The sequence below is a fragment of the Sus scrofa genome, chromosome 9, assembly GCF_000003025.6.
Source record: "Sus scrofa isolate TJ Tabasco breed Duroc chromosome 9, Sscrofa11.1, whole genome shotgun sequence".
In the NCBI taxonomy this organism is placed as follows: domain Eukaryota; kingdom Metazoa; phylum Chordata; class Mammalia; order Artiodactyla; family Suidae; genus Sus; species Sus scrofa.
The window spans coordinates 72,628,126-72,651,982 of NC_010451.4; the positions used below are offsets into that span (position 1 = coordinate 72,628,126).

General features: G+C 40.9%; 1 long non-coding RNA gene across 4 annotated transcripts in view; it reads right to left on the reverse strand.

The window, feature by feature from the left end:
- The window catches only part of CDK6, a 254,774-nt gene that overhangs the window by 117,268 nt on the left and 113,649 nt on the right, over positions 1-23,857 (reverse strand). For all 4 annotated transcript variants that reach the window (XR_002347034.1, XR_002347036.1, XR_002347035.1 and 1 more), the window contains exon 4: positions 18,127-18,294. This is a non-coding gene — a long non-coding RNA (cyclin dependent kinase 6). The remainder of the gene's footprint in view (positions 1-18,126; positions 18,295-23,857) is intronic.

Below are 23,857 nucleotides of genomic sequence, written 5' to 3' on the forward strand. Positions count from 1 at the left end.
GTAATTAGTGATGACCTTTGAAGGTAACTACTTAAGATTATGACTTGCTGAAGGCGGAGACGATGGTTAGTATTTTTGAGCAATAAAATATTTTTAAATTAAGGGATGTACATTTTTTTAGGCAAAATGCTGTTGCACATCTAATAGACTACAATATAGTGTAAACATAACTTTTATATATGCATTGGGAAACCAAACAATTTGCATGACTAGCTTTATCATGATACTCGCTTTACCACGGTGGTCTGGAACTGAGTCTGCAATATCTCTGAGGTATGCTTGTGATATACATATTGATACATTAGAGTAATATATCTAAATAATATGTTAATGAAATTAACATCCTTTAAAAAATAATTAGTTTAACAAAATATTTCTTGCTGCTGGCGTTACCGGTTGAGGCTCAGCAGGTTAAGAACCCAACTAGTATCCATGAAGATGTGGGTTCGATCCCTGGCCTCACTCAGTAGTTAAGGATCTGATGTTGCTGTGCACTGCGGTGTAGGTCGTGGCTTGGTTCTGGTGTTCCTGTGGCTGTGCCGTAGGCTGGCAGCTGTAGCTCCTATTCAACCCCTAACCCAGAAACTTTCATATGCTGCAGGTATGGTCCTAAAAAAAAAAAAAAAAAATTTCTTGTTGCTTAACTGTTTTAAAAACTATCCTTAGCTTCTGACATCCCCAGTCAGGTCTACATGTAGAGATGTCACTTGCAGATTATGTGCAGACTGCAATTCCCCCCCGCAAATGTCTGCGAATTACTCTTACTAAGGGACCTAAAGTATCACGTCCTAATGAGAATGGTAACCATTCATTCTTAGTCTAATCGACATGCCCATAAAATTCTAAAACTTTCTGCTTTAAACATATGTGGAACACTAAGGATAAAAGCACCATACTTCATAAACTATTGCATTAGAGATCACCAAATGTATCTGTGCACCTCTGAAAGGAACCGAGAGCACAAGTTTCTACGTATACAGTGGCCCCACTGCCTTGTGGCGTTTCCTAAATCAATGAAGGCCCGTCATCACTGGTGGTCAATGAACAGACATTCCCCATCTCCCTAACATAACCTAATTTTCCTTGGGCAGCAAAAAAAAAAAAAAATGCTTCGCTGCAGTGTAATTGGTCTGTAGGCAGGTATATGACCCAGTTCTGGGAGATGAACAGTAAGTGAAAGCCGGAAGAGAGCTTTTGGAAAAGGTTGTCTTCCCTGATCAAAAAGGCAGTGCAACCCTTTCAGGCCCCTGCTTCCTTACTCACTGCTTAGACCACTGCTGTAGGAGGACGTGACACCAAAAGATGCAGAGGCCACAGGGGAAAATGTAATTCACTGAGGAGGGGAGGATGGAATTTTCCTAGTAACTGGTGATAGGAATCAAGATCAAACTCTTGAGCAACTAGACTGACTGCAGAATTATGTATCTCCAGACTTCTTCTTCTGTAAGATATAAGTGATTGAGTATTCCGAACTTGTAACCAAGAAAAAAAACTGAGGATACCAGTTTGGGTGATGACTAGTAATAAAATGAAAGAAAGCAAGATGAAGCAGAGTTGCTTGGGGGCAGGAGAAGCTAGTGAATGACATTTTTGTCATGTTGTTTCTGTTGCCCAATGGACACCAGGAGGAAATGTGAAGGGAGCAGTGGGGTTGAGGGCTGATGCTCAGCGGAGACTCTGGGGACCCCAGGCAGAGCTGACAAATGGGATGCCTCTGCACAGACACGAAAGTTAGAGCCATGGACCTGGGCGAGATCTGTGAAAGGGCTGAGGTGGGCTCATTCAGGATGCTTTTATAGTGGGAGGAGGATCAGGAAGAGCCAGCAGAGGTGATCACCAGAGACATTCAGAAGAGATGAAGCAGACAGTTCAATCACATTCTGTTAAGAGAGGAGAAAAGTGAAATCTTTTGGGAGGACAATCCGGCATTATTAGATTTTGAAATGTGCATACTCATTAAAACAACAATGAAATGCCATTAACATACTTACTAGCAAGGTCAAGCTCTAAAACACTGACAATACCAAATGCCCATAAGGACGGGAAGCAATAGGAGTGCCCATTCATTGCTAGGGGTGGGAGATGCAAAATGGTACAGCCACTTTAGAAGACAGCGTGGTAGTTTCTTATAAAACTAAACATAAAAGGTTCATCTTTTGTCTTGGTAATGCCATTTCTTTTCTTTTCTTTTTTTTTGGTCTTTTTGCCTTTTCTAGGGCCGCTCACGCAGCATATGTAGGGTCCCAGGCTAGGGATCCAATCGGAGCTGTAGCCACCAGCCTATGCCAAAGCCACAGCAACTCGGGATCCGAGCTGCATCTGCGACCTACACCACAGCTCGTGGCAACACCGGACCCTTAACCCACTGAACAAGGCCAGGGATCAAACCTGCAACCTCATGGTTCCTAGTCGGATTCTTTAACCACTGCGCCACGACGGGAACTCCGGTAATGCCATTTCTTGAAACTTACCCTACAAAAATATTAGTATTTGGGTAGAAGTTAAGCCCAAAAGAGAATGTACCCAAAGGACCATCCTAGGAGACTGGGTAAAATTATTACATATGCACAGTGAAGATAAGAAAAAGAATAAACAGGCCATATAGTAGATATGGGAAAATGTGTAAGATAAGTAAACAAAGAAACCCCAAGCAAAAATAACTATGGATGCTATGTGTGAATCTGCAGGTGTGTGTACACACACACACACACATATACACACACACAGATATGAAAGTTCATTCACCAAACTGTTAACAGTAACTTTTTCTGAGACCAAGGATTATTGAGAAGTTTCTCTTTTCATTTTTTTTTTAACCTATCTGGAATGTTTGAATTTTAAAATAATTTTAGCAATTAAAAAAGAATGCAGATTTAAAAAAGTGATTAAAGAATGATGAGGATTTAAAGAAAGGGGCTGATTTATCTGTATACAAATGCTACCAAGGGAAATGCAGAAGAAACTACAGAAAACATCTGCAGAAAATTTGGTGAACTGTATCATACAAATAGTGCTATTTCTTTCCAAAACTTATCTCCTTATATCAAAATTCTAAAAATAAAATTACAGAGCAAATAGATGCTATAATTACTGGGCATTTAAAGCAGTTCATGAATATCATGTATTTTTTTTTTTTGTCTTTTTTTTGTTGTTGTTGTTGTTGTTGTTGTTATTGTTGCTATTTCTTGGGCCGCTCCCTCGGCATATGGAGGTTCCCAGGCTAGGGGTTGAATCGGAGCTGTAGCCACCGGCCTACGCCAGAGCCACAGCAACGTGGGATCCGAGCCGCGTCTGCAAACTACACCACAGCTCACGGCAACGCCGGATCGTTAACCCACTGAGCAAGGGCAGGGATCGAACCCGCAACCTCATGGTTCCTAGTCGGATTCGTTAACCACTGCGCCACGACGGGAACTCCCTCATGTATTTTTAAAATACTATAGAACTAACAGTACTTGTGAACTATGATCAATATTGAGAAAACGTCATTTCCTTTAAAAACAGGAGTGCGTAAACCACTAATGAAAAAGAAACTTGATGGAAATTACAATTTGGATTATACTATAGGTACAGTAGCAGCAATGTGGCATTTAAACGTAGTATTTCAGTACCAAGTCCTAAAATCAAGGAATCCTTTTAGAAATAAAGAGAATAACAGAAAAAACAAATACTATATTTTGATTTACTATAATATTACTAAAGAAAGTTCAAACTTGAAGACACTTTCCTCATTTCAAATGGATTGATTCTTAAAATCCTAAATGTTGTGCTACATCTTTAACCTCAACTTGCCAGTAAAAGTCATGATGATAGGGGGCAATTTGTGTTCAAGTACAAAAGGAACATGTGAGGAGTTCCCATCGTGGCGCAGTGGTTAATGAATCTGACTAGGAACCACGAGGTAGAGGGTTCAATCCCTAGCCTTGCTCAGTGGGTTAAGGATCTGGCAATGCCGTGAGCTGTGGTATAGGTCACAGATGCGCCTTGAATCCCAAGTTGCTGTGGCTTGTGGCTTAGGCTGGTAGCTATAGCTCCGACTGGACCCCTAGCGTAGGAACCTCCAAATGTTGTGGGTGCAGGCCTAGAAAAAACAAAGACAAAAAAAAAAAAGGAATTGTGAGTCTCTTTTTTCCTGGATGTTAAATACTTTAAATTTGCAATGGACCATTTTGGCTTTTTTTTGTTTGTTTTTAACTACCTTAGTACATAAAGAACAGTTAAGAACTAGAGCTATCACACAGAATAAGTGGTTTTACATGATATATGTAAACTTGGAAAGGCTTAAGAAAATACATTTTAATCTATTAAATTTTATTTTCCATTGCAGAGGCTACTTTTGAAAAACCTTGCAATAAGCCCATCTGCAAAGCACTTGATTATTTATCTATTTCACACATTAGATTTTTTTTTTTTACATATGCAATTTTCTTAAAGCAGTATCGTTTTTTAGAACATGGGGTCTGGTTTTTATTACAACTCCATTAAAATCTGTCCTTAATTTATTATGAATAAATTAGTTGTTTAACATTAAAAGTCATTATGACCAGAACCAGCATCTTTGAGACCTAGCCCACTCTGACAACACCCAACCGACCAACTACTTAATAATCATGCATCTGAATAAAAGCAATCAAATTCTGTTTTTCCAGAAAATCATTTAAATATAAACACAGGATTTAGCAATGAAAGTGACTAGTAAAACAAGTGTGATTCCTGATGCCGACATTTCAAAATGGATGCAGATACAAGCTATAATGACACCTTTTGGGGAAGCCAATGTTTGGGGGAAACACCTCTTTCTCAGTCTCATTCAGCACCCCGACCCAAACCAGCCTCCCTCCACCTCCTCTACTCAGAAACCTCTTATTTCATCTCCCCCCTTCCACACTGCAAACACTCGCAAAGCAATACTACCTGCCTGTGTCGTGTTCCCTTTAGTGCTTCAACAGGTATTTTACAATGCTGTTCTTTTTAAAATAGAAGGCAAACCAATGAGGACACTATCGTTATGATAACTATGCTATCACAGGCAAATCAAAAGTGCACAAAAGAAGTGACTCTCTTTATCTGAGACTTCAGGCTAACTTCAGGGAGGAGGTGGCATTGCCCTGGGTTTTGAAGATTGAGTAGGAGTTTGTTAGGCTGAGAAGGCGAAAGTTAGTTTAAGCTGAAAGACAGTCTAATGGCTTTAAGGCACAAAACCTAATGGTATGCCATCGTTTAAAGCAAGAGGAAAGAGGTCTATAGAGGCAAGGTGACAGGGGTGTGTGGCTGAGCTGGAGATGGAGAGGGGTAAGTATGGATGGAGAGAAAGGTGAGGACGTCTGCATTCCAGAGCTCAGAGTATAAAAACTTTGGAACCTGTGGGCAGTGGGCAGTCAGCAGCAGTTTCTACTCCTTCTTCATCTCCAAGTCATCTGGTTTCTCACGGTTGGTCCAAACTACGGGGCCAGCTCCTTTCAATAAGCTGGTCTTGTCTTTCCAGGAAAAAGAAAATCTGCTTTTTTGATGAACTGTAGTCCTGAGCTTTTATCTACTCTGGAAAAGTGGGATTGTACAGTGAAGCAAAGACATTTTCATAAATACGTGTGAAGACTCGAGTTTCCAGAATTTATTTCATATTCTTCATCGTAACTTTTCCCATTCTTTAGAAAGGTTCACTTGTAATTTTTCTAATCTGCTTTTTCTAAACTAGTAAGAGCTAGTTTTCTGGAACTAGGTTACAGACCGACTTTGGCCCATTTAACAAGGTCAGACTGTTTATTCTTGACAGAATTCTTTCCCACTGTAAAAAGGTACTTTTAAATGCCACATTCCAAGAGCAGTGCCAGTAAGCCACTGAAGCATATTTTCCCACAAGAACTGATACCCTGTGCAGTCTCCACCTCACTGAAATCACCCAGCGTTACATAAGGTGCAGAGAGCCGTCAGCGTCACCGTAGAATCTATCAAACTGTGTTCAGAAACCACATCCATACATTTCAAAGCACTGTAACCTTTAAAAAGTAATTCATCAAAATAAAAATGGGAAAGAAGAAAGGGAAGGATAGCTTTAGAAATTAAAAAAAAATTTTTTTAAATGGCAGAATAGAAATCTTGTAACTTTGTGTCAGTACCCAAACTTAGAAGTAGGAGAGAGTTTTCTCCCTTATTTTGGGGGTTTTTATGGTTGGGTTGTTAACAATTTACAGCCCCACTTTTAGATTCTGCCAGCTTTCAAAATAAATATATGAGCAGTGCTAAAGTAAATTCTCCTACGCTTTCTCCTCCTTTCTTTTGGATGTTTCCCTGAGACCTGAAGGTAGACCGTTACTCCATAGCCAAGTGTAAAGTTTCACATTCAAGTTTATGAGGGACTTAAAAATCATCAGTGTCCTTACAGATGTTGGGTGCATGGTATTACTCATCTTGTGTTTCAATCCCTAGAGAAAAGGAAAACAGAAAGTGGGAGCAGCAAGAGGCATTGTTCAGCAGCCCAAAGAGCACTGTTAAGAAACAAATAGGAGATATTAGTAATAAGGTCAATACAATATGAAAGAAAATTCAGCATGACAAAGCAGTCATACAAAGGTATGATAAGAACTTCTGGAGAGAACTATAAAGGTTAACAGAAACACGGACCTAACCTCAAGAAGCCAAGTGGAAAAAATAAAATGATTAAAAGAACAATTACATAGATATTTTCAACCTTTTCCTGTGACACTACAGTTTCTCCAAAGATCCCCAAAGATCTTAATTTCTAATTTAAACATACCATACAGAAAATGTAAGTGTACAAGTTGGGGAGGTGTAAAGACTTGTGATCTAGGGAGTTCCCATTGTGGCGCTGTGGTTAACGAATCCAACTAGGAACCATGAAGCTGCGGGTTCGATCCCTGGCCTCGCTCAGTGGGTTAAGGATCTGGCGTTGCTGTGAGCTGTGGTGTAGATAGCAGATGTAGCTCAGATCCTGAGTTGCTGTGGCTGTGGCGTAGGCCGGTGGCTACAGCTCTGATGTGACCCCTAGCCTGGGAACCTCCATATGCCGTGGGAGCAGCCCTAGAAAAGGCAAAAAGACAAAAAAAAAAAAAAAAAAAAAAAAAGAAAAAGAAAAAAAAAAGACTTGTGATCTAGAATTAGGAGGAATGAAACAAAATAATTATCTGAAGGGGGAGTTCCCATTGTGGCTAGCAGGAATGAATCTGACTAGTATTCACAAGGATGGAGGTTTGATCCCTGGCTTGCTCAGTGGGTTAAGGATCTGGGATCTCCCTGAGCTGTGGTGTAGGTCACAGATGCAGCTCAGATCCTGTGTTGCTGTGGTTGTGCTGTAGGCCAGCGGCTACAGCTCCGATTGCACCCCTAGCCTGGGAACCTCCATATGCTGAGGGTGTGGCCCTTAAAAAAAAAAAAATTATCTGAAGGTTAGGACTGGCTGCCCAGACAGATATTCAAAGCGTAACTTACTCCCTCAGAGCTCAAGTTACTATCAGGGAGTGACCTGGGCAACTGAGAAGATTAGCTGAAAGTTTAGATCATCTTTAGATGCTTATAAATGATTGATGCAGTGACTTCAGCAGTAACATGGAATAAAAGTAGAGTTGTAAATTCATTCATCAATTCATTTGTGAAAGCTGGGAGTTGTAAAAGTACTAATTAAATTCAAAGAGTGGTGACAGTAATCAAGACAGTGTGGCACTGGTACCAAAACAGACATACAGGACATATAGACCAATGGAACAGAATAGAGAACCCAGAAATAAACCCAGACACCTATGGTCAATTAATCTTCGACGAAGGAGGCAAGAATATAAAATGGGAAAAAGTCTCTTCAGCAAGTGGTGATGGGAAAACTGGACAGCTGCATGTAAATCAATAAAATTGGAACACACTCTCACACCATGCACAAAAAGAAACTCAAAATGGCTTAAAGGCCTCAATGTAATACGACAAGACACCATCAAACTCCTGGAAGAGAACACAGGCAAAAGATTCTCTGACATCAACCTTACAAATGTTTTCTCAGGTCAGTCTCCCAAGGCAACAGAAATAAAATAAAAAATAAACCAATGGGACCTAATCAAACTGACAAGCTTTTGCACAGCAAAGGAAACCATAAAAAAAAAAAAACAAAAAACAAAAAACAAAAACCAAAAAGAAAACTTACAGAATGGGAGAAAATAGTTTCAAACAATGCAACTGACAAGGGCTTAATCTCTACTGAACTAGACACATGCACCCTTATGTTCATTGCAGCACTATTCATAATAGCCAAGACATGGGAACAACCTAAATGTCCACTGACAGATGAATGGATTAAGAAGATGTGGTATACATACACAATGGAATACTACTCAGCCATAAAAAAGAACAAAATAATGCCATTTGCAGCAACATGGATGGAACTAGAGACTCTCATGCTAAGTGAAGTAAGTCAGAAAGAGAAAGACAAATACCATAGGATATCACTTATATCTGGAATCTAATATAAGGCACAAATGAACCTTTCCACAGAAAAGAAGCTCATGGACATGAAGAACAGACTTGTGGTTGCCAAGGGGAGGGGGAGGGAGTGAGATGGACTGGGAATTTGGGGTTAATAGATGCAAACTATTGCCTTTGGAATTGGTGAGCAATGAGATCCTACTGTACAGCATTGGGAACTGTATCTAGTCACTTATGATGGGGCATAATAATGTGAGAAAAAAGAATGTATACATGTATGTGTGACTGGGTCACCTTGCTGTGCAGCAGAAAACTGACAGAACACTGTAAACCAGCTATAACGAAAGAATAAAAATCATTAAAAATGAAATAAAATTAAAAAAAAGAATCCACAAAAAAATAATAGAGTGGTGAGAAATCTGACAGTGTCAGATGATAAGAAATATGCATTTAGGTGTATGGGGGTGATTTCCGGGTGGGAGTGAGGGAACAGAGGGGTAGGTTGGGGCTACACTGCAAAACACCCCTCTGCATGCCATGCTTCAGAGTCGGAGTTCACACCTTAGGCCCTGGAGAACCGGGAGGATTCATTTCATTCATTTACCATGCATTCATCAAGTGCTTGCCACATGCCAGAAAGGCACTAGACACTGTGGGAAACACTAAAATTGTACAACATTGGATTTGAGTGAATAAAAATGGCAGTATCCAGGAGTTCCTGTTGTGGCCCAGTGGAAACGAATCTGACTGGGAACCATGAGGTTGCGGGTTCGATCCCCAGCCTCGTTCAATGGGTTAGGGACCCGGTGTTGCCATGAGCTGTGGCGTAGGTCGAAGACGAGGCTTGGATCCTGCGTTGTTGTGGCTGTGGTATAGGCCGGAGGCTGTGGCTCTGGGTCGACTCCTAGCCTGGGAACCTAAAGAGGAAAAAAAAAAAAAAGGCACTGTCCACCGTAACAAAATTTCAGTAACACATCTCAACTTAGGAACTTGCACTAGGAGGCTATCAAAGCCCAGGTAAAATGAAGATGCTTTACAGAGGCACTGTCTTCTGTAAATCCCAAGAAGTGCACACATTCTAAGAATTAAAGAGCTAGCAAAAATCCATGTGATAGAAACATTGTTTTACATTCAATTCAAAAGACCATGTCTCATACTCCATTGAATAAACATAACAGAACACTGGAGCTACAGCACATTTGCAGCAGTGGGCGGGGGGATAGAAAAATCTCATTAAATACAGTTTGACAGACTGGCTCCTGACCAAGCACATAAGTGTATGCCCATAAGAATGTTAACTCTAAGAGGCAACAAAATCTTCTCTACCTTCTGGATCTCCAAGAAACCCTTTGGCTGCAAAACCTCTCTAAAGCCTTTGGTCTCGTCACTCTTCAGACAATGCTTGGTCTTCACACTCAAACTTGGCCTCTAGCTTCTGAGATGTCAATGGCAGCCAAAAGAGGGTGCCTGTACAGTGGAATGGAAATATCCAGGTGACAACCAGACCCTGTCTGTGTCACACCTTGACAGGACAGTGCTGGCCAAACGGATGTATGGAGGAAGCAAAGAACATCCTGTGCTTTCTTGGAGTAAAACATCCTCCAGGCAGGGGCGTTACAGTTAAACTGTTTTTTTGGCCAGAACTAATTCGCCACAGTGACCACTTATGAAGGGGCTAGAATTAGGTGAGTCAAATGGATGACTATCTTTAATAAACAAGGAAAGCAGTCATTTGATGAACTTCACAAGTATACGTGGTACAGTTCAAGAGCCAGCCGCCTACACATGCCCCCAGCAGGGGCATCCTGTATGGCTGAAATACATTACTCTCTGCATGGAAGCAACTCTCACAGCGGTCAACAGCGTCTGCCTTTACTGAAGCGATAGTCGACCTATCAGACAGTAACTCAAGATGTGTTTTATTGCCACTGAGAATGCGTAGCGGAGGATCTGGATGGGTTTTCATGTTTGTCTTGGCTCTGGTGTTTTCCACGTACCCAGCCCTGGGAATCCTACCGAAAACGTATCTTGTTCCCAGTCCTGTGCGCTGCCCCATTGTGCTCCACTTCCCTCACTGGTGAAAGTGAAAACGAAACCGGCACAAACACTCCATTGTTAACTATGAAATATGTACTGGCAACTGCACGGTTTTCACAAAACAGCCCTGGTTGTGTCATGGCAAGGAGAGGTCGAGCGGGGAGGGAGTTCCAGGAGCCTTTCCGGCTTCAGAGGTGTGTCCTGCACTTTTGTCGAGGTGCCGGGGCGACAGGGCTTTGGGTTTTTTCCATTATACTCGGTTCGTGCTCTCAGTTTGATTTACTCAGTATGCACTGGCAGCGTTTGCAGGCTTCTGTGGGAGCAGCTCGGCTGCCCAAGCCGAGGCACAGACCTTGCCAGGTCTCCATAGTAAATACAACACGCACGGAGAGGAAACAAGCACAAACAATTTATTTTCTCCTGTAAAAGATGACATTGTTCTCTGATCTCTGGTCCTGCTTCACTTTGTCAACTTGGTGGTGCCAATGGGGTGCTATAAAATGAACGATTCCAAACACAAACGAAGAAAATAAGCACAGGCTGCAGGATGTACACATCCGTGGGGCCCACGTCCAGGCAGGTTCCGAGAGGAGGACACTGGTGACCTCTTGTAGTGGTGTGGTGCAGGGGGGCTGGCTTCCCTGACAGCCCCCATCCCTACCCCAGCCCTAAGAAGATTTCTGAGTCTCAGGGCCTCCTAGAACTCTGTCCTTTTCCTGTATTGCAGTTCTGTTTCTGACTAGGCATTTCTTGGTGTGACACCTGGGGGGAGAGCTGTCTCCCCCTTTTGACTGTGAACTCCATGAGAGCAAAGACCTTGTCCCTTTCTGTTCACCCTGGTTCCTCTGGTTCATCAACAGTGCTCGGCACATGGAAAGTGAGCAGTGTTTGTTGACTGAATGCTGCAACTCCATTTCGTTAATTTTATATCCCCGGATTATTGAAACCTTTCTGAATCCACAAGATTTCTTCTTTTTTCTTTTGGTCATGCCTGAGGTATGCAGAAGTTCCCCGGTTAGGGACTGAACCCGAGCCACAGCAGTGACAAAGCTGAATCCTTAATGGTGAGGCCACCAAGGAACTCCCACAAGGTTTATTGTTGACTAAACACTACCAATACTGGCGCTGGAGTGAGAAATCATCTACTGCCAAAGGCACAAGAAGGGGTGTAAACAATTTAATTTTTTGGTAATACTTGTGGTATTAAATAAATGAGTGATTGTAATAAGGCATTTTGGAAATCTTATCAGTTCCATATAAAAAAAAAATCCTCCAGTGAGTTTTTGTAATTTTTACAGCTGTCAAATAAGTCTTTCTATGTTTATTATTTACTTGCTATCTTTTGGTTTATTTCTATAGAGCAGGAGATGTTTTCAGAACACCTAAGCCTTTCAATGAGAATTACGGTATGAGAAAGAAAGAACTTTGGAGAAGAATGTAATTCACTTTGGAGAATTTTATTAAATCCCTAAAAAGAGAGGAGAACATTCTCACTCTTCCATTATGGTACAAAGTGGATATTTTCTCCAAACTGTATGTCAGGGCAGGCATTTGGCGGAAACATGCTAATTCTTCCCTGTTTCTAACGATTGTATAAAAGCCCTTCAAAAAAACTGAAAACTCCTGTGGAACAGAAGTTGGTTGACTGCAGACCAATCCTGGACTGCATCTGAGCACGTGAAGTTACTGAGGCACTAAAAGGAACGACTTCCTTTTAAGGCATAGACTCTTCCCTATCCATAGGTGGCTTTGTGGTGGCTGTCCCGGCACTTAACTGCATGAGTGCTTGCAATTACATCTGGATATAAAAACGTCAGCCCTGGCACTGCCCTAGATGGCCCTTGAAGTGGTCTCACGTGGTACTGTGAGCTTAGCGGTAGGTGTGTGTGAACTGTTGTGAAGATGCACTTGGGTGATTTTAAGGGAGCGAACACACAGGAACAAATCAAGAGCACGCTTGGTTTTTCTAAGCAATGACACATTTACAAGGGGTTCCAGTGTGCACAACTGTGGCTAAAGAAGTTTTATCCTGAGGTCTACATAAAAAGCAAATTAACCAGGAGGTAAAAAGTTCATGCCTCAGTGTTCCCCACTGTGTCGAAATGTGACATGGGCTGGTTGTTTTTTAATTGCGGTTTTAACAAGACTTAAAGCATGTTTTTAAAAATGGACTGTTGCAGAGTTCACGGGTGGCGCGGCGGGTTAAGGATCTGGGGTTGTCACTGCTGTGGCTTGGACTGATGCTGTGGCTTGGGCTTGATCCCTGGCCTGGGAACTTCTGAATGCTGTGGGTGTGGCCAAAAAAAAAACGGACTGTTGAATATGTGTGGAATCTTTGGATACCCTCTGTAAAACCCAAGGGTTCCAGAGAACATTGTTTGATACCCTCTGAAGTACTGGACCCCATGGTGGGGAGAAGAGGAAGGGGTGGGGTTATTAACGGGAGAGTCAGAATGTAAACATTAGCCACCCCGAGCCAGTGACAATCTATTTGGTGAATTCAGACTTGGCCGGGTTACAAACTGCCTGCCTGAGTCTCAGTTTCCCCACTTTCAAGAAGGCTGATAAGGAGTTTCCAAACCACCAAATCCAATAGCAACAGCATCACCCTGCATGCTGTATGGCTCAGTTTAGAAAAAAAAAAATTAATAAGGATTTTGCAGATGCGCTCCTCGCCTGAGCTGCTGTTCATAGTGCTTTACAGATGATCAGTCATCATCGGGCTGCTGGTAACAGGCCAGGCTCTGCTTCTCAGAATCTCCCATCAGACCTGATGCACAACCTGCATGCTGAGAGGTTGGTCTCTGTTTCCCTTTCATCCTGACAGACAAAAATGACTTGCACTACACACCGCATCTAATATGGAACGTACTTAGAAATGCTGCCTTAAGAATTCCCCTCAATGTAATTTTAGTCATATAGTCATTCTACTGAATACGCATATACAGGCAGACCTCAGAGATTTCATGGTGGGGTTCAGTTCCAGACCATGCAATAAAGCGAATATGGCAATAAAATGAGTCCTGTGAATTTTCTGGTGTCCTGATGCCTATAACAGTTGTGTTTACACTATTCCATAGTCTCTTAGTCTAGAGCCTAGAGTCTGCTATGGTGTGCAATGGCACTGTGTCTAAAAAAAAGTACATGCCTTGATTAAAAAATACTTTATTGTTAAAAAATGCTTTATTACTAAAAAATGTTGCCTTGAGCAGCTCATAATCTTTTTAAAATAGAAAAATCAAAGCTCTCTGATCACAGATCGCCACAACAAATATAATAACAAAAAGGTTTGAAACATTGCCAGAATTACCAAAATGTGAGGCCGTGACACCAAGTGAGCAAACGCTATTGGAAAAACAGCATTTGCTTGACACAGGGTTGGCACAAAAGGTCAATTTGTAAAAAATGCAACATCTGCTAAATGCAACGAAGTGAAGTACAATAAAACGAGGTATGCCTGTATTCTTGAAATTTATTTGCCACAGAGATTATGTAACTGCGCAGGCCATGATTCTTACATATTACTTATGTGCAATGGAAAGACATTCCCTATAACCTGTTCTCTTTGGAAATTCCACAAAAGTAGTATTTCACTACAGGTCACAGAAGTTGATTTCCATGGTTTCAGAGAAACTCTTCTGATAGGAAGAACCCACGCCAGGAACTGAATATAATGAGCCCCATTTCCCTTCGTATCCTCAGTTCCTCCTTGCACGACTAAGGGCCTCACATGCATACTTATGGCCAGCCTAGTTCCGTGCCTCCAAACCGCCTGATGTCTGCAAACTGCCGCCCCTTAGGCTCGGGGTGAACACGCGAGTGGCACAATCTGCTGTGAGCAGGGAGGACTAAGAAGAGCCCACGCAGTTCCCATTTGGTCAGGGAATTTCAACGTCCTGAGTGTGACCAGGTGAGGGTGGGGGTCTCAGGCTCAACAAGACACTTCTGCTTGGTAGCCTGGGCTCGATGCCCCATCAAGGGAGGGGTGGCTGGGGTACAGGTAGCGCAGGCTTCTCAAAAGCACGAGACCCGGGCCACAGGACCGTCCTGCCTGGGTCTAAGGCACTCACTGCAGCCATCTACATCTTGATTCTGTAACCTCTACAGAAATAGGTATAAACAACCCTTCCTCTGCACGGGGACAGAGGCATGCCTGACTGTATGTTGAGCAGCAAGAACCTAATACTTCCGAAAGAAACCTGAAATGCCATGCGGAAGGCACTCAGTTAAGGGCACTAAACCCTCCCTTAGTGGAGGAAAATAAGCCAAGTCATAGGGCCCTGTGTTACACCAACTACAGCCACAGCCAGAGTCCAGACTCAGGATGACTGTCCTCACTTAGTTTCTACACAAACGGCCAGCTCCTTCAAGGAACTTACAGCCTGATAAAACCCCCAACTAACTGCAGACAAGATAGAAAGCAGTATTATGAAAGACATTCATAAAATATTCCTCTGGAAACGATGAAGGAGGAAGGTGAGGGGGTAGTTTCTGCAGGGGGTGCCAGACAGTGACTTTTGAGTCAGGCTTTGAAAGACAGGTAATATGTTAGTATGTCTCATGGCTGTAAAACGTCAGTTTGAATCACTGAACTTGTAATTTCTTTAACATTCCGCAAATTGACTTGATTCTCAGTTCCTGTATGACATAACCTACTAAAAAATGAGTATTTCCAGGAAGTGGAGCACGGCCTTTTTCTCTTCAAGAAATATGAAACATAAATACCAGCTCAGTCTGAAACGACTGTGATTCCAAGTCTTTATATGTCACCATGTATATGTAAACCAATGTATCACCATAGAAAAGGAATTTTCCTTAAAAAGAAAAAAATAAAACAGTGGGAAAAAAAATGTTAATGCAGTACCCAAAAGGGAATCATACTCCTTTTTATTTTTTCACTTTAAGTCACCATAGAAATACAGCGTATGTAGTACAAACTAGATACTGAAAAAAATCAGGTATTTATGACTGCCTTTCCCCTTTTCTGTATGAAATCATTTGTCTACATTTTCCTGTCTGAACATATCAACTTTCGGCAAGAATGGAATGTTAACTGGTGTTGCGCACAAGCTGGGCTATCGTTCCTCAAATTTAATAATAATAATAAAAAAATCAAAACAAACCCAACTGGGTTTCCTGTTTTTATTTATGGTTTTTAGTGCCCAGTTGGGGGGGGGGGGTTTAAAAAAAAAAAAAGTGTCTCAGTTATGGCTCATCGTTCCCTCAATTAATGTACCTAAGGAAATGGTTCCTTCCATCTGCTCCCCTGACGACTGTCTGGATCAAAAAGCCTATTCAAGCTTCTCCGCAGGGCCCTGAAACAACACATGAAACTGCTTCCTAGGGAAGCTGCAGCCCACCTCACCCTTCCCACCGGGGAAACAACAGACTCCGCCTTTTCTGGTATGATTCTATAAGAACACAGCCTCACTGGAACCAGCCCAAATCTGCGAGGAGTCCTCTAAACACCAGTTTGTGCCCTGCTTTCTCGAAAGTCATGGAGCCTCTTGGGCAAAGAGGAAACAAGAACGATTTATCTTTCAACAATCACGACACAGGGTAAGGAATCCTCTGGACAAATTCTCGTGCCCTCGGTAAAGTATATAATGTTGGGAAAGTGGGTGGTCTTACATGTCCAGGTTCCAGTATCTGTATCTCGGGGGTGAGGAAGCAGAATACTTTGGCAAATTGAATGTTTTTCTAAGGCAACTTATCTCAGAGCATTTCTAACTCCTCTCCTGAATTTCTGCCTCTCAGCTGAGGCATTACTGGAATTTGGGGAAACAATTCCCTGTTTCGCAGAATATTAGCCTCCTTGCAGCCATCTCCAACTCCCAAGTTGTTATGATGACCAAAGACACTGTCATACATTTCTCAAGGGTGTTGTTCCCCTCTCCCCCCAGGGCAGTGCTGCCCTTGACTGAGGACCACTTTGTGTTAAACATGTGGAAAATGACAAACTGACCCAAGAAGATTCTTTTACTTAAGGCTTAATGCTTTGTGGGCAATTTCGTAGTCTTCATGGAATCAAAGCCCACATCGACCTCCTGTTCCACAAAAGTAGCACAGCAAAGGGACATCCCTTGGCTTTTAAGAAAGATCTATGCAAGGGAACCCTCCTACACTGTTGGGAGGAAGGTAAATTGGTGCAGCCACTATGGAAAACCATATGGAGGGTCCTCAAAACACTAAAAATAGAGCTGTCATAGGATCCAGCAATTCCACTTCTGGGCCTATAACCAGACAAAACTATAATTCAAAAAGATACTCTCACCCCTATGTTCATAGCAGCACTATTCAAAATAGGCAAGACATGGAAGCAACCCTAATGTCCACAGACAGAAGAATGTATAAAAAAGATGTAGTACACATAAATGAGGTAATATTACCCAGCCATTAAAAAGAATGAATAATGCCATTTGCTGCAACATGGATGGATATAGAAATTATCACATTAAGTCAAGTCAGAAAGAGAAAGACAAATACCATACGATATCACTTTTATGTGGAATCACACAACACAAATCACGATCAACACAATCATATGACACAAATCAACATATCTACGAAACAAAAACAGACTCACAGATAAAGAGAAGAGACTGCCAACGGGAAGCGGCAATGGGAGTCTGGGGACAGCAGAGGCAAACTATTATATATAGAATGGATAAACAACAAAGTCCTACTGTATAGCACAGGGAGCTATATATTCAATATCCCGTGAAAAACCGTAATAGAAAAGATTAGGATAAAAAATATGTATGTATAACTGAGTCACTTTGCTGTACGGCTGAAATTAATACAACCTTGTAAATCAACTATATTTCAATAAAAATTTTTCAAAAAAAAAGATCTATCCATGAATTCACTGCATGCAAAACAGGTCCTTCAGAGACGAGGGCTATTAGTGCTTACTATCAGGCTCCTCTTTGTCTATTTTGGGTGCAGGATTTCACAAAAATTCATCTCAGAAACAATGAACTATAAGGAGAAATACAAACTAACCAAAGCCAGTAGCTATTATGGTTTTGTGTCTGAATGAGACAAAAACCAGAATATCATAACTCTCATTCTTTGCCAAAAAAGAGCCCTTGGGTTTTCTCTTTGTATTTTGGCTTGGATGAAGCCGTCACTCGGGAGGGTGGTGCTACTTGTTCATGGATCATCCAAGTTCATCGTAAATTTAATTTCATCTTCACAGTCGGCACCACAGCCTCAGAGGAGTGCTTTCACACACCTTTGAAGGTACTTCATTGTCTCTCAAATTAGGATGCTGCAGACAGGTCAACGTTCCTGGTGCCTCTCCTCCCTGACCTTGAGCTTTGTTTCCCTAAATACTAAACACGCAGCCCTGAAAACTGTGGTTATGGCAAAAAGCCATATGGCAAAACCATTTGGAAACTTGTAACTGATTCCTTTCTAGTGGCTAAGAAGCAACAGTCTTATTTCTGCAACGGGTTCTGTCCACAACAAGCCCAACCCAGATGTGTCTATAGTTGTAAGCAGAACTCTTTGCTCACACCGCCTGCTTTATAAAAAGGGCAAAGACATTCTGATCACCAGCTGATCAAGGCAGCAACAACATTAGGGGCATGGAATGGGGGCTCTTTGTCATTTGAAAGAGGAAAAGTAAGTTTAATGAAAGAACAGCACTTTCTCACTCACCACTGAGGTAAGAGCCATCTGAAAACTGTAGATGCGGGCAAGACCAAAGTCAGCCAGCTTTATTTGTCCACTGCTGGTCACCAGAATGTTCTGTGGTTTTAGATCACGATGTACTACTCGGTGAGAATGAAGAAAGTCCAGACCTCGGAGAAGCTGAAACATCATATCCTAAATAAGCCAAAAAAGAAAAGCAATAAATGGTCAAGGTAGAAATTCAAATCCTCAGGGCTTAGCAAACTGCTTGGCACACAGAAAGCATCTGCTGATTATCTGCTGAATGAACGTATTTGTCTTCCTTCCTACCACTCCACTCTCCCATTCTCAAGATCACTACAAAAATTTCACCCTTGACCTGTATTTTATTAATGAAAGACAATTTAAAAACAGTTTCAGAGAGCATAGGAAATATTCTGTAAGGATATACCACAGTGGTGTCCATGGTTAATGCTGAGGAGAAGGACATTTTTTTCCTTCATATACTTTGATATGATTTAACACATAGTTTCAACAATTAAAATCCGGTAAACATCAGTAACATTAACAGTAGTTCTTATTTTTATAACACCTGACTCAGCAGTCACTGTGTCAAGCACTGCTCCCAACACTTAACATTTAGTAACTCAATCTACACCGCAATATTGAGATAAATAATATCATTAACCCATTTTACAGGTCAAGATACTGATACACATTATATGTATGTAATTAGCCCAAAGTAACACAAGCAAAAGACAGATTCATGATTCCAAACCAGAGCCCCAAAAAGCTGGATTCAAATCTCAATGTACTCCTTTATTAGATCAATGATCAAATGAGTATGTAAAATCAGGTAAGCCATTTCACCTTGCCAAGCCTCAGTTTTCCCAGTGTAAAAACAGAAAAGTAACAAAACCTACTTCACTGTTTGTAAAGCACTTACAGTAGTAACCATTCAATAAACGGCAGCACTTTCTGCTGTCGCTATCAACCAGCATGGGGCAGGGGGCATTGAAAAATAAACCAAAGTCGCATCTTCTAATTTTAGAACTGATAAATTCAGATCCAAGATTTACAACTAGAAAGTGTCTGAAAGTAGGACATGAAGATGGTGACCATGATATGATCCTCTGAAATCTGAGGGTAATAAATAAGACTGACCTATCCCCGTCTCCCTAAACTACTGTGGATGGTGTGTACAGGAAAGACGGAATAATTTTGTTCATTATTTTGTTCACATGAGGGTTAAAGAATGAAGAGGCAGCAGCAGGGGCTTCAGGGCTGGCAGGGGCTGTGAGGACATGCTTGTTCATAGCTGGGCCAGATTTGGTTATTGGTTTACAGTACTGGTTCTTCCTTCAGTGTTGGGAGTTCTACCTTTACATCCCGGCTTATTCTAAAAGGCCTTAGTTTTCCATCTCTAAAAAGGAGAAAACAGTGCTTACTTTTCACAATATGATATTTGAATGAAGTAACACATGTAAAAAGATGGTGCAGTTTCTGGTACATGGTAGGCGTTCAACAAATGATCGCTGTCAAAGTGCTCCGATTCCTGGGGCAGACAGAGTCACAAACAACTAGAAGAAATGTGGCCAGTGCCACAAGCTCAGTGAACAAAGCACTAAGCAGGGTGGGCAATGATGTAGGTGTACCAGAATTCTTTCTGAGATCCACCTAAATGGATCTGATAACTTGGCCACAGCTACCTTATAAGTTTGCAAAGAGGAAAGCTTGGGAAAAAACTGCACTGCTGAGGAACAGTTGTTCAAGCCTTAAGAATAAATGAAGGTTCAACAACTTGCAATGAATAAGCAAGAGTATGAAAATGATGCAAAACTGTTCATGAAAGTAAATTTCTGCTGTGGCAAATAAGCCTTTATTGGAAACACATGCACATGACCTGTGAGAAGTGAATTTTAAATAGCATGACTAACCTAAAGTAACATCATACTGGCCTGTCATCTTTAGCTTCTTATACCGAGCACCGACCACTTAAAACAGTACGAAGAGTGATGTGCTTGGTTGATGTTTCAGCGTTCAAATAGCTTAGGCAGCCAATTAGTAGAATAAATATGTGAACATCTGAACTAATGAATAAGGCCCATCTAAATTTTAAAAAGCCCGAGTTTAAGTATATGTGCCTTGCTTTTATTTGTGCATTTATAAGCACTTACTACATTTTTCTTAATTATAAAATTAGAATAGGCTTAATGCACATAGAAACTTCTAAAAAAATTTTTTTGGCCGTGCCCACATTATGTGGAAGTTCCCGGGCTAGGGATCGAACCTGAGCCACAGCAGCAACCCCAGTGCCTACAGTGACAATGACGCTGCCCCGCAAGAGAATTCCTATAAAATTTTTTTAAAAATCCAGAGAGAGAACAAAAATCATTCAAAATTCCACCACTCAGAGAATACAGAAAACTCTGCTGTTAAATAACTTTTGTCTTTCTTGTCTTAAATAGATAATGTTATAGTTGTAGGTATAAATGTATTATATTTTCTATATAATAAATATTGTATTATATACTATATAGTATATCATTCACAATATATTAATATATAAATATAACATGTCATATTTATAAATAAAATTATTTTTCTGTACACATTTTTTGGTTGTTTTAAAAACATTTAACCGTTGTGGCTCTGTGGTAAGGAACCCGACTAGTATCCATGAGGATGTGTGTTCGATCCCTGGCCTTGCTCAGTGGGCTAAGGATATGGCGTTGCCGTGAGCTATGGTGTAGGTCACAGACGCAGCTCGGATCCCGTGTTGCTGTGGTTAGGGTATAGGCCAGCGGCTACAGCTCCTATTCAACCCCTAGCCTGGGAACTTCCAAAAGTTCCCCTAGCTTGGGAATTTTTTTTTTCTTTTGGCCCTAAAAAGACCAAAAGAAAAAAAAAAAAAATCTGACACTGTCTCCATGAGGATGTGGTTCGATCTGTGGCTCTCTCAGCCAGCAGCTGCAGCTCTTATTTAACCCTTAGCCTAGGAGCTTCCATATGCCGCAGCTGCAGCCATAAAAAAGAAAAAAAATTAACAATTTATTATGAATATTTTTTCACTTCAACAAAATGCCTCTAAAACATAACTTTTTAAAAATACAGTATGATTTTTAACAGCTGCATAGTTTTCCTCCCTGTGCCATCATCATTATTATTTGGTTTTAGTTGCGTTACTTTGGAACTTATACCAAGAGTCTAGTTCTCCTATTTAACGCCTAGAGTAGATGAAAATGACTTGTTAACACCATAAAAGCACCGTTTAGGCAGGCAGTAAGAACCCATATACCCACACTAACACTGATTCCATGTGAACAATACCTATGAATGTACAAAAATTGGTTCCACATCAAAATTACTACCCTTCAGATTTTATTAGGCTACTTGAATATATTTAAGGTTAGCAAACCGGGTTTCCTTTAAACCTACAATATCCAGTTACAATTACAGTTTCAAACTAGTGGGCTTTGACTTCATGATTTTTTAAAAAACTGCCAAAAATCTCATTTCCTTCAGTAATTCAATCGCAAGGCAGGTTGATGAGCATTATGGACTTGTAATAAGTAGGATCTGGGGACCCTCCTCGATCTTTAGCCATCATTCATTGGAACATCTAATCAGAAAAGGGAAATACATTCAGTTAGGTCAGGAACTCTGGTCACAGATAAGAATGAAGACTCTGCTCCCAACTTCTAAGAATGATATGAATGAATAAACTGTAACACTAAAAGCAAGGCAAGGAGGAGTTCGCGTTGTGGCTCAGTGGTTAACGAATCCGACTAGGAACCATGAGGTTGCGGGTTCGATCCCTGGCCTTGCTCAGTGGGTTAAGGATCCAGTGTTGCCGTGACCTGTGGTGTAGGTCACAGACAAGGCTCAGATCCCACATTGCTGTGGCTGTGGTGAAGGCCGGTGGCTACAGCTCCGATTCGACCCCTAGCCTGGGAACCTCCATATGCTGTGGGAAGCGGCCCTAGAAAAGGCAAAAAGACAAAAAAAATAAATAAATAAAAAATAAAAGCAAGGCAAGGAAAAAAACACCTTTCCTTCAGAATCACAAGAAGTGCTTTGATCAAAGATATTTCAAAGGATTCTCTACTTAAGCTTATCATCTGTTCTATCTCAATTTATAGTACGGTGAGACATACTTTTAAATTAGCTCCTCAAGATTTTAATCTAAATTAATCTGTCTTATACAAGACTCAAATATTTCACAGTAATCCTAGTGATGCAATGCAAGGAAAGTGCGGATACTGTCAATTAAGTTAAATATAGGTTTAAAACCTTTTAATGTTATGATGCACTATTTTGGTATAAAAGGTTCGAATGACGAGTCACACTAATGATAAACAGTCACTGGGGGCCTCACTCTGTTTCCTTCTGAAACCTGGACACAGGAGCATGTTTCAACAGGACATCATCATGGAATGAAATCTGGCTCCCAGTGGCTTTAGATGTGCTTTCGTCCTTGGCAACTCCCCTGAGAAGACTCTGGACTTCAGTCTGGACACCTGAAATCTTTAAAGTCCTGTACTTTTTCTTTTAGGTGATCGAGGGCTTTAATCCTCTTATTTCTTTGAAAACAAACTGAAAACCTATCTCGGGCTTTTCTAATGGGAAAAAGTTTTATCACTGAGTCTTTTTTTCCCCCACTACAAAAGAAGTATGATCAGTTGCAGAAAAAACACCAACTTACACCACACAGTAAATCACAGGAATGACAGCTCTCAAAAGACAATTCTGGATTTTTAGATGTATCTACCTAATCTAAGCACTATATTCACATCTTCAAGGTTTTAGCCAAAAAAATGTACATCAGGGAGTTCCCACTGCTGCTTAGCGGTAACAAATCCGACTAGTATCTGTGAGGACACGGGTTTGATCCCTGGCCTCACTCAACGGGTTAAGGATCCAGCGTTGCTGGAGCTGTGGTGTAGGTTTCAGATGTGGCTCAGATCCTGTGTTGCTGAGTCTGTGGCGTAGACCGGCAGTTGCAGCTCTGATTCGACCCCTAGCCTGAGAACTTCCATATGCTGCAAGTTCAGCCCTAAAAAGCAAAAAAAGGAAAAAAAAAAAAAACACCAAACTTAAAAATATATATATCAGCAGTTTATTTAAAAATTAAAAATAGGACATATACAATTTGTACAAGGATAATCATTTTTTCCTCCTTATTAACATGCAAGCCAGTCTTTTCAAAGTTGTTATTCAAGTTTTGACAGAAGTATTTCATAGTCACTTGCTGTTCCTTAGAAGATCTCCTATCCAGTTTGTTTCTTATGAAGGATGTTAGAGGAATCTAACAGATCACTACATCAAAGGTTTTTTTCTGTTTTTTAATATACCAAACTGATAACATGTTAACTTAAGAATTATAATTATAGAAATAGAAGCAAGAGATCATGGGAGCTTACACACAAAGGATGATGGTAAAGTCATAAAGAAAGCAGGGGACTATTGACAATGACGAGGGCTAGGGCTAGTTCCAATACATGATTACTAATATATGTTTTAAAATTTCAACTGTGGTAAGATACACATAAAATTTCCCATCTTCATCATCTAAGTGTACCGTTACTATTAAGTATACTCAAACTATTGTACAATCAATCTTCAGAAATTTTCTATCTTGCAAAACTGAAACTCTATTCTATACTCGTTCAACAACTCCTCATGTCTCCCCTCCTCCCAGACCCTGCAATCACCCTTTTTCTTTCTGTTTCTATGAATTTCGCTGCTCGAGATACCT